The following is a 12,260-nucleotide window of genomic DNA, read 5'->3' as shown; positions in this document are numbered from 1 at the left end:
TGTTAAACTTTGAACCCCTGTTTGGGCCCAAGTATTGGCCTTGGGTTCATAGTTTTAACAATTTAGAAAGTACGCTATCTGAGGATGCTTGCTTATTAATCTCAAAAGTGTCATGGTAGCGTGGTAGTTCTTGAGAAGAAGATTTAAACAATTTCCCTATATATTTCTATCTTGAACTTTGAACCCTTCTTGAATTTTGAACCTTTCTTGGGGCCTCGGTGTTGGTCCGGGGTTCATAATTTTAACAATCTAAATTCTTCACTATTTGAGGATGCTTGCATATTAATCTTACAAATTATGTATTTTTTGATAAGAAAGTTTTAAAACATTTCCGGACCCCTATATTGTCAATGTTAAACTTTAAACCCTCTTTGGGTCCCAGTATTGGTCCGGGGGTCGCGATTTTAACAATTTAAAATCTTTACTATGTACACAAGCTATGATGTAAATATATGAGCATTTCTGGTGCAGTGCTTCTTGAGAAGAAGATTGTTTAAGAAACACACCCTATTTTTAATGTTTCGTAATTATCTCCCTTTAAAATAGTTTGCCCTTTACTTTAATGACCAAGAATTCCCTTTTCATATGGATGCTTTGTTTTAAGTTTGGTTAAATATGAGCCACTGGTTCCAGAGATGAAGTACAATTGTAAAAAAGTTTACAGACGGCCGACGAACAACATTTCATTTGATCATAAAATCTCAATTGAACCTTCGATTTAGATGAGCTAAAACATTCATTGCAAATTTATTCGCAAAAAAGCAATAGATTTGACAAAATGTAGCTCTCTTCGTGACTATTAGGTAAAGCGGATTACTTTTACTTCGACGCCGTTCGGTTTTTTGGTTTTATTTTGAAGTAGAGCTATTTATAGTAACATTGGTGATATGCCCCCTACAGCAGGACTATTTTTTCAGCAAAGCCCAGATAAAAAAACAACCTTAAAACATATAATGGCTTCATAGACAAATACTTGTACATTTATACTTATGAAAAGTTTATAAAACAATTGTCCGTCAACCGGTTACTTGTTGGGAACGATGGTTGAATCGGTTGTTGTAAACGCATGTTAAAGTAATAGAGAATCAGTTTATTTTCTAAAATCCACCAAACAATGCAACTTACCTAGAATAATGATTTTAAGCCAACTGCATTGGTTATAATTACAAGAAACCAAGGCCAGAATTCTAAAATTTTGAAAAAGATGTGACCTTAGAGGCAAGCATATTTCTTGAGGGACAAAAAGTAACACATTAAAATAACCGTCAATGGTAAACAATTCTACACAGGAAAAACGCCACTTTCTGTGACTCAATAATTTAAGGTAATTTAAGGTTTGTCTTTGTTTACCATTAAAAACTTCACTACATTTATCAATAAGCAAGCGAATATTTCTTTATACGACCGTTGAAGTTGATCATGATCTTTTAATTTGATTGATTTTCAGGGGGTCAAAGCTGAAAACTCGTTTATTAAATTTTTTACACGGTTTGTTTCCCTAAAGGCTGATTTGAAATTGGACCCCCAACCAAAATAAAGACAAAGACCCTGATTCATATGGATTAAGAGAATTCTAGTCATAGAATCGGTATTGGAAGGAAATAGGAAAGTTAAGATTTTTTTAGTTAAAAGAAATAGCTTTATATCATTTGCAAGGCAAATCTGTAATTAAACGGGGTTTTCTATGAAGATTTGTCTTGGTGTTGAAGTAAAGACCTCTTCCCACAAATAGGAAAAGGATAGGGATAAGCAGGTATCATATAAAAAGTAAAAAATCGCCATATTATTAAGTTCAGTTCACCTCTGCAAAACTCAAATTAATGATCACCTGTAAGCAAACAATCCACCCAGGAATACTTTTCCTGCTGTTTTCAGGTTTCAACAACCTTAATCCGCAGTCACACTACCCGTAATTAAGAATGTGTGTCTTGTTTCACTGTGAAAATTATTTTGCAATATTGCTTTGTAATCAAACTGTTAATTCAATCAAATTGCAATAAATCTTTTTACAAATTGTTAAATGGTCTAAAAATAAACATATTTTAAATGAGGTAAATGACTTTGCAGTAAATGTATTTATTTCCGCAGGTTCCATAAATATGTCATAAAAGGAAAATTTATTTAAAAAAAATAATAAAGTCCCGGGGGTCTATAAATTTGGGGGGGGGGGGGGGGGGGGTGGGGTCGATCCTGTCCTTAAGCACCTGTGTTTATTTCAGCGCATTTCAGATTTTCAAAGAATTTGACAGTAAACATGTTGACAATTTTAAATCCTTTTGCAACATGAAAATTATATTTCTATGCATTTATATCAACAAGTTTGTTTACGGCAGTGCAGCGTTCTGCAGCGTAACGTCAATGACGTCATAATGATATGCGGCAAAACCAGTGTTGTTAAGTTTTAATAATCATGGTTATCTAATTTTCTTCATGTTTTTTTTTTTCATTATCAGTAATAGATCACAAATATATGACACACACCGATACACATAAATTATACACATCACTACAAAAACATCAATTATATCATATTTACAAGAAATTAAAGATTTTAGCTGAACAAAATTTCATAATTGAACAAAAGTTCTGGCGTCGAACAACCTAAAAAATAATGTAACACCAGTTACTCTTCAAGATCTGTAGCAGCTGGGCACACTTCCTCAAGAGGAAGTGGCCTCGACTACTTTTCTAATGGGCGCAATCAAGCTATCACAATTATGCAAGTAATCAAATTTTATTGACATTTAGAAACAAGAGGACTGGTACCATGGACCACATCGCTCACCTAAACATCAGTTCATTGCATATGTTTTTTCAGGTAAAAAAAAAAACTCCACAATACTTTTAACGAGGCCGAGTACAGAACGAGTACGCACGCTTTCGCGCAGCGTTTCATTTGTATTATGGCGTCATCTTTTTGCTTGGTTGACGCCATGGCGTGATATATTCAACTGCAGATATTCAGCGAAATTTGTTGAAAATAGCTCGTTTGATGCGTAAAATTGATATTATATTGTGGAATAAACATAAATGTCTCTAAGTATAAGCTATATTCGGGTTCGGGTGGAAAACGTGAAGAGGGTTGACTTCTTAACTCATATATTTCAAGACAGTAACCATGTATTTTATATTAATGACCCTTAATGTGTGATGTTATATATCTATTTAATATGTTTTACGGTGTGACCGTTGGGGCGAGCGCAGAAGGAACTACACACCTGTCTTCATTGTTAAATGCAACCCGTGGACTTGCCCTAACCAAAAAACTTTGGCTTTGTCTCGAAAACTTTTACCACCGCACGGAACCCGAAACTATCAAACTTTTATTCCAATGGCCCCTTACTAGTCTTATACACTTAAACAAACTACCACTGAGCATTAATAAAATGTTAAACAGACTTACATTGTATTAAAATATTTTGATAAATATGAGGCGCCGTTTTAATATTTTTGAGGTATTTTCTGATATCAAAAAATAAATATTTGATATCAATAATTCGAATTTTTGATATCAAAAAATAATTCTTGATATCAAAAATTAATTCTTGATATCAAAAAATCCTTTTTTATGATATCAGAAAATCATTTTTTGATATCACAAATTCGAATTCTTGATATCAAAAAATGATTTTCTGATATCACAAAATAGATTTTTTTGATATCAAGAATTAAAGTTGATTTTTATCGAAATCAAAATCGATTTTTTGATATCAGAAAATGGATCGTATTTTCTGATATCACAAATTCGAATTCTTGATATCAAAAAATCATTTTCTGATATCAGAAAATACCTCAAAAATATTAAAACGGCGCCCCATAGATAAACACAACGCCGTTTTTTTTAATGTAGATACAATTATGTTTTATCTTTTCTTTACCTTTTAATAATGATCATTAAATTCAGTAAAAATAAATTTTGTCTGTTATTTCTCATTTTGTTCCTTGTTGTAACCCGTGTTTCAATTATTTTCCTCAGTGACATTAATTTTGTTTTAAATCTTTTTAATTTTTGTACGCTATATAAGCGTTGTAGACAATCACATGTGCCCTCATCCCTTTCTTAGTGTGTGATATCCAATATTATTTGACCACATATGCAACTATATAACAAATACATGTACCGGTAGATATTTTAACAGTTTAATTCTTTTCATTTATCTATTCATTACAAAATGACGTGGCTGCACGTAGATCTAATAATGATTAGACTTTTCTTTCTTAATAATTTTTTGTCACCTACCTAACGTATGCATATATGATTGGATCAATATGACAATAAATTTAGCATGGAACTTGCATGTGTATTTACTAAGCAAAAAAAAAATAATGAAAACAAAACTAATCAGCCAAAGAGTCACCGTTAACACTGATACTGAGTACTTCCTATATGCTTGATCCACCTCTAAATGTATCGCGGGAAATTAAAACGCGAGATCTTTGTGACGTCATAGTTAACATTCTTTTGCGCTCGACAGTTTTCGTAAATTGTCGGACAAATTCGGAGAAGGAAATGACGTCATATGTCAGCAAAAGTTCAGTTTTTTTACGTAAGCTTATGTGTTGTTTACTGTAATGTTTTTAGAAGGATTTTTTTTTTTTTTATTGTTAAATGAAAATGATGTATGCGATGTAGAGGTAAGAATTTTCCGTAGAAACACTTTCTGTTCCACCATGTTGCTATGCACCGCAAAGGATCACTGGGATAGTAGAACGTTTTCACGTGGTCTCATAAAATTTTCTTTGAACATTGTGCAGATTTCAACTCGAATTTCTTCCGTTCGTACACGTTGTCTATGGAGCTCGCTACGCGAGCGGCGCTTCGCACCGCCTCGCTGCGCTCGCTATTACTTAAATATGTCTGAATATTTAAATAATAATATAAATATCACCATTTCCGCCTTTGTCAACTAAAAAATAACCATTATCTGACAAATCTGGGAAATTGGCCATACGAAAAACAACTTTGATAAGACCCCTGGGACGAACCAGGAGGTAAAAGGTTTTTTTTATTTGACCATTTGATGCTTTTTTGCAATAACTTTAATATGTGGAACAGAAAAAGAAATCCCTACGACAGAAATTTAAAAAAAATGTAAAAATGTGCAAAATTGAGACATTTTAGGCAAAATTAAATAGGGTCCTTTGTTACAAATTTAAAAACTTTGAGATGACCCCTTAAACAAACGGTGTGGTAAATGTCTTGTTTTTTTTATTTTAAAAAATAATTATATCAGAAGAAATTCATGTAAAAAATTTCATTCAAAAATCAAGGGCAGAACAAAGCTTTATTAGAATGCTTACATAGTAATTTTACGAATTGTAGCATTGTAGTTCTTGAGAAGAAGATTTTAAAACTTTTTTTATGTTAATCTTTGAACCCTTCATGGGGCCCCAGTATTAGTTCGAGGATTACTTTTTAAACAATTTATAATTTACATTATATAAGAATTCTTGCATTGTAATTTCACAAATTGTAGCATTGTAGGTTTTGAGAAAAAGATTTGAAAAATTTTTGCCTAAATAATATATATTTTTATGAGAACATTTGAACCCCTCTTTGGGCACCGGTATTAACCAAGTTATCGATATACAAAAAAGTCAGAACAATAAATGGCTGCTTGAAATGTAGATTATTCTTTGATTCCAATCAAGTTTGTTATTATTAGAATATAAATGTCTACATATTTTAACAGTTAAGTTTAAATAAAAAGGAATTCAAAGGTTACAAATTGGTTGTGTGTTTGCATCAACAATAAAAAAAATAAAGCAGTTATTTTAAGAACGAAACTCTGAAATAAAGATGCCTAAAAATATAAAAAATAAAATCAACCCACCCGCCCCGAATTTTAGCAAATCATTATGAGAACCTAAATAATAATTTCATATATCTTTAGGGTGTTTATAAAAATTGGAAAATTGTACGGCAAAATGTAATTTAAGTAGGCGCGAAAATCATTCTTTCTATGATTGTTTACTGAGTAAACTATAGTATGAACGGGGGGCGGGGGTAATCGTAATCAGTAATCGTAATCAGCTGTGATTGCAGTTTGCATGTTATCATGACTAATCAGTAATCATCCATTTTTTGATTGCAAGTAATCGTAATTTAATCGATTACTTTAAAAATCAAAGTACTGAAGTACTGACGGGAGTTGATTTTATCGATTATTATTAATTTCAAAATCAACGATATGTTATTTTGCATGGCAAGTAGTTTCTAATCTGTATTTGAATTACGCACATTTTTATAATATGAATTCTCGAACTTTACCGACAAGAATTTCGAGAAAACCACATATGAATCATGTTGTGTAATATTTTAAGATAGAATTAATTCCATCAAACTATGTATCAGTAATCGAAATATTTCTAAAAATTGTACACATGTCTGGATCCAAGCAATATTGAACTCTAGTCTCGTTCAACCAGACGCTCGGCTGTCTCTGTTAATCTCCGACTACCAAGAGAGACTCTCTGTTCGTCTGAGATTTACGGATACAGCTGAGCGTCTGGTTGAACGAGACTAAATTGACCTCTGGCGTAGGAAAACAATTATCATACGACTACAAATAATAACTAAATTATTCGTACTATTTAAAATCTGAATAATTTCAAGGTATTTGTAAATACGTTTCCTTGAAAATTAATGGTTCAGCATACAGTACACCGAATTTATCTGTTATTTTCAAGATCTAAGTCTTGTCAGCGGTGATGATTTGTGCTTAGGTCCAAACACTGTTTCACTTTCGGTTTGCCAGAGTAACTGCATAGGAGAGTTGATTAAAATCAACTCCCAAAAAACAACCTGTAAACATGATTAATTTTTTGATTACTTTTATGATTACAATATTAAAATTAAAATCCATAAAATCAAAATTCATTTGATATTTTAGGTGAATTAGCTTTTACCTTAGATAAAGTTTCAGTAAGGAATAGGTATCATTAATGTATAATAGATAAAACAGGTGTGTTTTAGTCGGCTTTTGTACTGTTATAACAACAGTAATATATCAAAGCATGCCTGGTCAACCATTGTGTTAATTGTAGTAAAAATATACACCAATTGGTAGTCCATTAGTTCCACATATCAAAACAGTCAAATACATGTAAATAGTGTTTTGCTTCATCTATATTATTAAAAATTGTGACTTATTTGATGAATACATTAATGTCCTTTCTTTTAAGAATTAAAACACGGATAATCATGCAACTACAATAAACATCTCAAATAGTAATGGACACAAAAACTTCATCAAAAAACTAATAATGATAAAAGATAATGAAAAAGCTGGTAAAGTTGATAACTTGATATCAATTTAATACTCCTGTCTAAAAAAAATTTGTTTCTTTTCTATTACACATTAAATATTTAAACTAACAAAACATGAGGAAAAACTCCGACATGTAATCTAAGATAATCAAAAGTAATCATCATCACAAGAAGGAAAAGTAATCTTATGTAATCGATTACGTCTAAAAATTGATGTAATCAGTTTGTAATCGATTACTTTTAAAATCCAAAGTAATTATTATTTAATCGATTACTTTTGAGAGTAATTGACCCCATCCCTGATTATGAATGTATTAAACAATTAAATATGGTAATAACGAACAAATTCAAAATCAAGTGTCCAAAGGTAAAACACAAAACAGGAGCAGAACAAACACGAACCTCTAAAAATTAGGATAGGTAGGATCAGCCCAGATAACAGGACGTCGTTAGACCTTTGTTGGGCCAACAATGTTCCTTATGTTGGGCCACTGTATGCATTTAACATTGGGCCAACTGCAATTTGCTCATCAGCCCTCAGTCGGACCAACTTATTGTTGGGCCAATGTAACAGACAATAGTGGGCCATTGTTTGGCCACTGTATTCTTTTAATATTGGGCAAACGTCACTTTTGTTCGGTTGGACTATTGCAAACAGTTAACATTGGGCCAACGGTAATTTGCTCAACGGCCCTTAATCGGACCAACTTGTTGGCTTATTGTTGAGCCAATGTAGCGAACAATATTGGTCCTTTGTTGGGCCACTGTATTCTTTCAACATAAGACAAAAAATACCTGAGCAAAAAGAAAAGAGTATACATATAATTGAATTGTTAACATATTTTATTGATCATGCAGTTCAGGAAGAAAACATTTATAAAAAAAAAAAAACTCCAGAGACTCCTCCTCCCTCCTTTTCTTCTCTGCCCGTTACTTCCTTCACCCTCTCTTTGGTATACCTTTCCCATTGGTATTGTTCTTAATGCTCTGTTTTTACGAACACTCTCTAAATTTGTGGGATTTGGTATTTCAATAATTTGTTACTTTTCTCAGTTAAGAGTAAACATACATTACGATTAAATTCATAAGTACATCGTAGATGTTTAAGCTTTCAATTAAGAATTTAAAGAGAATAACAAGTCATTGAGTTTACATCATTCTTGCTGAACATGTTTATACTTGTAAATAACCTTAATTTTTAAATTCAACTTACTTTTAGTGACTGTCCTTGAAGATATTCCTTGGTAAAGGAATTTGTCATGAGTGTTTTTTGAATTTTTCTGACACTTTTTAGTAAAACGGGCTTGGTCCCTGTGACTGTAGTATGCCAACAACGAAATCGATGTCGTTAATATAAGCAATATTCTTAATCACAAAAAAGTTCAGTCCTGCATTCCACCATATTTCAAGATAAAGTCAACCCCTTGTATTTCATTCAATTATACTTCCACCATTGCTTCCAAACTCTTCAACTACAAACAAACTCTACAAATTAAACCTTAATATCGAACATCTGAAAGATAATCCTCCAACGTGTTCTTGTTCTTCTTCATCCTACAACTATAGTCCTGCCAGACACGTCATTGCTGATGATAGTTAACAACGAAGACCTGAAATCACTTATTATGAAAGGACCAACATTTAGAGAGCCTAGATCCTTCACATGGCGTCGCAATTTTATACATATCAAGAATTCTGTTGAAGATTGCGCCAAGCGATGGGCAAAATCTGAAAAAAAACATTGATACCTTGTCAGAAGGGGTTAAAAGCATCAGATGTATATTGAAATCTCGTATTAAACGACTGAGAGGTCAAATGAAAATCATCTATTCTTCTGCTTTCAATAAAGCAGAAGTGAGAAAAGAACTAGACAGATTGCACGATCAGTATGTACTGGTTCCTGCTGATAGGGCTAGTAACAACATTGTCTTTGTTTGTTAGGCACATTATATTAAGTGTATTTTCAAATAACTAGGTTTTGATTGTACACATGGTAATCCTACTTACACCCATAGCCTTTCCAAGCAGGATATAGTTCAAAATCATAAATCTGTATTGGATATCTTTAATATCCCCAATACACAAAATGACTTTGATTTACCTTATTTGTACTGGATTCCAAAGCTTAACAAAAGTCCCTACAAACAGAGATATATACATGAAGCATTTTCCAGTAGATGTTCTACAAAACCGCTCTCTTTACTCCTTACTAAAATTATCGCAGTAGTGAAGGAGAAACTTTGAGAGTACTGTACACCAATATACTTCAGAAGTGGTGTGAATCATATGTGGATACTAAAAAACTCTAAAGAATTATTAGAAACCTTGAGGTCACAGAATCTTACCAAAACAAATAGCATCAAAACGTACGATTTTTGAACGTTTTATACAACCATTCCCTATATCGACGGCGCATTATCGATTAACAATTGTTATTTCCATTCTTACGTCGACTCGATATATCCCAGTGAACTTGAAATAAAAGATACCACACAGTCTGCGTCATCTGTTTCATATTTGGATATTTTACTGGAAATGAACATTGATGGTAACCCAACAACAAACTTTATGATAAACGCGATGACTTCAATTTTCTATAGTCAACTTTCCATTCTTATTTAGCAATATACCATCACCTGCATATGGTGTTTTTGTCTCTCAGTTAATTCGATACGCAAGGGCATGCTCTTCGTATGAACAGTTTCTAAGGCGAGGCTATCTACTGACAAACAAGTTGATAAAACAAGACTATCAACAGTCTCGTTTGAAGTAATCTTTTCGTAAGTTCTAAGGTCGATACAACGACCTTGTCACAAATACAGTCTTACACTCGGTCGCATGCTGACTGAAGTTTTTCATACTAATTGTTAGACGATAATTAATCACCTAACTGTCTACGGACTTTTCCGATTTTTTCCTGATTACGACAAAGAGCACACGGCGGGTGTGACCGGTCAGCAGAGGATTCTCACTCCTCCATGGCACCTGATCCTACCTCTATCTTTTTGAAGGTCCGTGTTGCTCTGCTTTGAATTTGTATTTCGTTTTATGGATTTTTGAGATGGATGACGATTTGTTATTTCACTTTTTTCATTGATGATCTTGTTTTATCAACTTTTTTTTCAATGGCTTGCCTCGTTTTAGAAATTGTTCATTGCGAATTCAATCACCTGAGAGACACAAACTCGAGGTGATGAAGGATATTGCTACATAAGTGAGAAAAATTGACGATAGAAAAATTGAAGTAATCACGTCTATCATAAAGTTTTGTTGTAAGGTTACCATTATTGTCTCTTTCTTCTAAAATATCTAAATATGAAACAGATGACTTCAACTCTGTGGTATCTTTTATTTTAAGTTCACTGGAATATATCGAGTCGACGTAAGAATTGAATTAACAATTGTAAATTGATGATATCGATACGTCGTCGATATACCTAAATGTTAAGTTGAAGGGTGAATAAGTAATTTCTTTTCTCCTGAAAAAGTCTTTGAATAAATTCTGCTTCATATGAATATAGTGTAGTAGTTGGGGTTATATGAACCGTGGATATCGGCCTGGGTAGCTAAATGCTAGAGCTCCTGACTAGGGTTGAAGGGGTCTCAGGTTTAATTCCCGGTCCGTCCAGTCATAAGTTTTCATTGTATTTATATACTCATTCCTCCTTTCCTACTACAGACGATGCCGTGGCCATCCTTGTACAGGCAACATAAATGTTATTCATAAATCCTGACAAGGTGCACATGTGTTGAGTCTTCGGGATCGAAGACTATTTAAGGAGGAAGGAATGTAGTATTTTGGGCTATATGGACCGTGGATATCGGCCTGGGTAGCTCAGTGGTAGAGCTCCGGACTAGAGTTGCAGGGGTACCGGGTTCGAATCCCTATCTAGCTATATATTTTTATTTTATATATAGATATAGATATATACCTTTTTATTCCTCCTTTCGTACTACAAAAAAAATAAGTTTGTTAGTAATCATATGTTTAAATTTATCAGTAACATTAATAATAAATGTTGTGGCTAAACATTTTTTTTATAGAAATACATATCAATATACATGTAAAATTCGTTTATATTTGGTTATTTTTAGAAACTTTAAGATTATTGGGCACGACTTGAGGTTAATTTTTCAAAATGTAGTATTTCATTGTTAATGTCTAGAATGGTATTGGGGATGTTTTTAATGCTTTGACAAAATTTGAAAGTCAAATATTGAGTTCAAGCAAGATAAATTAATGGAATTCTTTGTTTTGTAAAAAACATTCGATTCCTGATATTGTTTACATATATCTGATGTATTGGTATACGTATCAATATAATGTTTGCTTATTCTGATGATAAAATCATTTATGAAGACATTGAATCTTGTGTTTGCTATATACGATTTTGTCAAAGAAATTTCTTACAACAAATAAAAATTTCTTACAACAAATATAAGACTCGAGTTGTATTTACATAACAAAGACTTCTTTCCTCTGTATTTCACCGCTATTGAATATTTTGGACTTCCCTTACTTATGTCGTAATTAACAATCACCACCTGCTTATGGGGTTTATGCCTCTCAAAAAGAGCATTAATTTCTGAACGATGCATGCTACTAACAAACAAGTTGTTGGAACAAGAATATCAAGAACGTCGATTATAATGTTCTATGGTCTTATAAAGACATTGTCAGATAGTACCATGTTTCATTAAGACACATGCTTACTGACGTTTTTGATACTTGTTAGGCCATTATTTAAACACCGAACTGACCACGGTTTCGTTTTTCATGAACTTTCATGAACTTGACAATAACCACGCGGCGGTTGCGACAGGTCAGCTAGGGATGTTTACTCCTCCTAGGCACCTGATCCCATCTCTACCTTTGTAAAGGTCTTTGTTGCTCTGTTTAAAATTGTTTTTCCCTACATGGATTTTTAGGATGGTTGACAGATTGTTATAAAAATTATGTTATCAGAACTCCTCTATTTGCTTCTGAATA

The sequence above is a fragment of the Crassostrea angulata genome, chromosome 3 (assembly GCF_025612915.1).
Source record: "Crassostrea angulata isolate pt1a10 chromosome 3, ASM2561291v2, whole genome shotgun sequence".
NCBI lineage: Eukaryota > Metazoa > Mollusca > Bivalvia > Ostreida > Ostreidae > Magallana > Magallana angulata.
This window is presented reverse-complemented; position numbering follows the sequence as displayed.